At 37.4% G+C, this 4,492-nt stretch overlaps 1 long non-coding RNA gene across 1 annotated transcript; it reads right to left on the bottom strand.

Annotated features, from left to right (window-relative positions):
• Positions 1–228: 228 nt before the first annotated feature.
• LOC125617925 lies at positions 229–4,204 on the bottom strand. Its single transcript, XR_007349066.1, has 3 exons — positions 4,061–4,204; positions 3,545–3,603; positions 229–2,864 (listed from the first exon to the last, which is right to left on the bottom strand). It is a non-coding gene; the product is annotated as an uncharacterized LOC125617925 (long non-coding RNA).
• Between the last annotated feature and the right edge of the window lie 288 nt (positions 4,205–4,492).

The following is a 4,492-nucleotide window of genomic DNA, read 5'->3' as shown; positions in this document are numbered from 1 at the left end:
ATTAGTCTAAATACAGGGTTATTTTCCCTTATTTACAGGGTTATTTTCCAAGGACTGAAACCACAGGTAATACTGAACCCTACATATATTATATTTTTCTCTACACCCACATACCTACAAAAGTTTAATTTATAAATTATGCACAATAAGAGATTAACAACAGCAATAATAAAACAGAACAATTATAACAATATATGATACAATTTTTTAAAATATTTATTTCTGGATTTTTCATTTAATATTTTTGGACCGCAATTGACCACAGGTAACTGAGACCATGGATAAGGGGGGACCACTGTATAAACCCTAAATTTTCCTGGGCTCTTCCAGGGAAATTTGAATTTTTTATTCAAATTCAAATTCACATCTTCTTTCTTCCAGACAAAGGAATGGTCTCCAGGAATGCTCTCCCTGCTCTGCTCTGCCCTGCCCTACTTCAGTCTTCACAAAGCTTTTGTTTTCTTAAAAATGTAAACCAGACCATGCCTTTTCTCTGTTTAAAATCCTGCCACAATTGTCCACTGCATCTACAACACAAGTTCCTTGCCATGTTCTACAAGTGGAGCCTGATGTCTTAAAACCCTCCTGCCTCCTGTGCTCAATGCTCACTGACTTTCTGGTTGTTCTCAGACATTCCAAACTCTGCTGGCCTCAGGGTTTTAGCACCTGCCCTTTCCTGCCTGCAATGCTCTTTCTCTATGTTCCTGTGCTTGGCTCCTTCTTAATATTTAGGCTTCATCTCAAAAGTCGGTTCTTTACTTCTCTCTGATATGTGGATACTAACACACAATAAGGGTGGGGGAGGGAAGAATAAAAGTTCATTGGATTAGATCAAGGGGAATAAGGGGAAGAGAGGAGAGATGCGAATAGGAAAGGCAGTAAAATGAATCAGACATAACTTTCCTGTGTTCATATATGAATACACTGCCAGTGAAACTCCACATCATGTACAACCACAAGAATGGTTGTATGTTTATTATGTATGATTACATAATATGGCAGGCAGAGTCATATGTAAATGAATGGGATCCTAATTAAAATCATTTACTCCATGTATGTATAATATGTCAAAATACACTGTGCTGTCATGAGTATCTAAACAAATTTTAAAAGTACCAAAAAAAAAAAAAAAAAAAGAAGAAGAAGAAGAAGGAGGAGGAGGAGGAGGAAAATAAATAACAGATTTGACTAACAATTTTAAAAAGTTGGGGAGCTGGGGATGAGCTCATTTAGTAGAGTACCTGCCTCGCATGCACAAGGCCCTGGGTTCAACCCCCAGCACCACCACAAACAAATAAAAAAAGCCTGCAAGCAGAGTTCCATCCTGTTGATGTAGCCATTCCTGTTGCACTTTTAGATCATATGACCCAGTTTCATGGCCTTCATCATGTTTACTATTGTCTCAATGTTAACAATCACATATAGTAATTTTACTTTTTTATTATCTTTCTTTCTCCTCTCTCTGCCAAAACATGTCTGTTTTCTTCATTTTTGCATTTCTATTCTCCACAATAATTATCTGGCAGATATTATACAGGCGCCCCCAAAATATATCTGAATGTGTGAAAATCCTACAGAACACTTCTTCCAATAAAATTTAGGATCCTTGGCATCTTTCTCTCATAACCCTCATCCCTCCTATTTGAATCCACCTTCCACTTCCTGAACCATCTTTGTTGAATTACATAATATGGCAGGCAGAGTCATATTTAAAACATAAAAGTGTTCTTTTGGTGACAGTGATTTAATAATCCATGTCCTATCTGACTCTGAGTCACTTAGATTTCATAAAATTTCCCAAGTTTATAAGGTATCACTAATAGTTCTTGTTTTTTAAACCTCAGTCATGGATTCATTTACATGAGTCACATCATCTGATATTCAAGCCCAAAGGCAAAGGGCCCATGGAAGCAAAGTTACTACAAGGACTCCACTCATTTGCATGAGTTTGCTACTACCATCCACATCACCCGGATGTCGTGAGAATAAATGAGATGATATCTGTATAGTAACATGAATCAGAAACACTCATGCCCATGAAAAATGAAGCTACTGGTTTCCTATCAATCCAAGTGTTGCTATATGCCTTTTATAATTATTGCAGGGAAAGTCAGCCTTTGTGCATTTCTCATAAGCAAAAGAAAATCTAGATGCTTAAGGCATTTCTCCAAATAATCTGTTTCAAATTTTGAGAATCTTTAGGAATAGCTGTGGATGTGGCTCAGAGCACTAGTCTCGCATGAGTGAGGCCCTGAGTTCAATTCAATCCTCAGCACTGCGAAAAAGAGAGGGGAGAGGGAGAGAGAAAATCTTTAGGGGGAAAAAGGAAAGGAGCTGAGTATATTTCAGGAACTTTCTGCATCATTTACACTGCAAGTTGTATCTATCCTCATGGAGCATGCAATATTAGAGAGTGAGAAAGCCCCTTACTTTGTGAGAAGGTAACACCCACAAAGCCACAGGCCAAAAAGCCATATAACAGAGTCTTTCAAGCTGTCCAGTGGGTGATACCAGCCCAATGCCATCTTCTACGTTTTCCCTACAGGAATTGTTCTGTCACAACCCTTTGTTTCTCATGTATTGTTATTCTGTTACTCTCTTTTAACATCCACAGGTCAAGATAGAAAGCAGGAAGGGAGATAAAATGCTCAGATCAAAATCTTACCAAGAAAATACACATAGTTTTGTCATATTTTCAGCTTTGGGGGTTTTGATGAGAAATAACTGCTCTTGTGAAAGTATGTAAACACCCATCTGGAAAGAATTCAGGTCAGCCTGGTCAACATTTAAAAACCTCAGCCAACTTGTACACTAGCCCTCTGGAATGCTCAGCAAACTGGAGCAACACTGGATGCAGAAGTGGCCTGCGGCAAAAAAAAAAAAAAAATAAGGAAGAAAAATTTAACTTACAAAAAATAATTTCAATGAAAAGGTTACCTTTAATTACTCAGCAATAAATGACCACACCTGAGAAAAGCTTAAAGACCAAACAAAAGACAACACTTAATACAATGGACCAGTCAGTTTTTATAGAAAAAGAAAGACTAGAGATTAATGCTTATACCATTTTTAGACTTTGAAGAATCTAAAGTCAAAAGTGAGTATGCTGTGAATAATGAAGAAATATCCAGTGAAGTGTGTTCTGCTCTGCTGGAGAAAGTGGAGCAATGGTAATTGAATTTTCTAAAGGCCTCCCATTTGTAGAAGTTATAATCTGAAAATATCTATTGAAATTCTAATGACATTTTTTTTTCTTGTCTAACCCTCAGCCCCTACTAAACCCATTGTCCTCTCTCTCACCCATCTCCATAAATGACACTAATAATAATCCAGTTGCTCAAGCCAAAACTGCAGGGATCATCTTGATGCTGCTATTGCATACTCTTGGACCATCTATCAATACATCCAATCAATTTTACTTTGGACACATACAACAAACCTAACCAAATCAGTCAACCACCCTGTCTCAGTACATTTTCAGTTGCTATGATAAAATACCCAAAAGTGAGTGATTTGTAAAGAAAAATGGTTTATTTCAGCTTACAGTTCTGGAGACTGGAAAATCCAAGACCAAGGCACCAGTGAGGGTTTCATGCTGCTTCACTGTTGGCAGAAAGTGAGGAGGCAAGCTAGTGCACATGAAAGAAAAACAGCACAAGAAGGGACTCCCTTTATTACAATCAGCTCTTCAATAACTAACCCACTCCCAGACCCATCAATCCACCTGTGGAAAGCACCCCACCTGTGTAAGAAACTCACTCTTGCAAGAACCTATGTCACGAGCAAAAATCTACATATTCCTATAAGAATCTACCTACTCACATCAGAATCAATCTCCTCTTGTGATAATCGACTGTACTCAGACAAGAATACCTCTACTTGGACATAAAATTCAGTTGGATTGAAAACTGAATTTGGTTCAGATAGCTGGTAGGGATACATCAGTACTTAGACACTTTCACCATAGATGCATTGAAAGGATAAATTGAGATGACTCCATATAGAACTTGTGGCAAGATTTCTAACCAGTATGTGTCTAGGACCCCAGAAATTCAATTACCTTTCAGACAAAATACTAGATGACAATGGCCACAGCAGATTCTGTATGTTGTTAGCCACTTCTCACCTGTTAATACAAGTGAGATAAATTTAAAACAAGCTTTTACAGTGTCCAAACCCAGAGGGAAAATATATCAGCAAAAGTACAGGCAAGCTTTGATAAAATATGAGCATACCACAACAGTGTGCTTCTTTTTCTTCTATTTCATGCTTTTCTTGATTCTTTTGCTGACCTTCCAAAATCTAGCATTAGAGGAGAAAATAGAATGTAGAACTGGATTGTTTCACAAATAGATGCTTCTTAAATGGAGTTGAAATAAAGTGAAGTGTTACATTCAGTTTTCTTCATCCTGAGATGGTTAAAATGACAAAAACTTAAAAGCATGGTGCCTGATAGGTATATATACTGTGCATCTCTGAGCTTTATGCTTAC

Source organism: Marmota marmota, unplaced genomic scaffold (genome assembly GCF_001458135.2).
Source record: "Marmota marmota marmota unplaced genomic scaffold, marMar, whole genome shotgun sequence".
NCBI classification, from domain to species: domain Eukaryota; kingdom Metazoa; phylum Chordata; class Mammalia; order Rodentia; family Sciuridae; genus Marmota; species Marmota marmota.
This window is presented reverse-complemented; position numbering and strand designations above follow the sequence as displayed.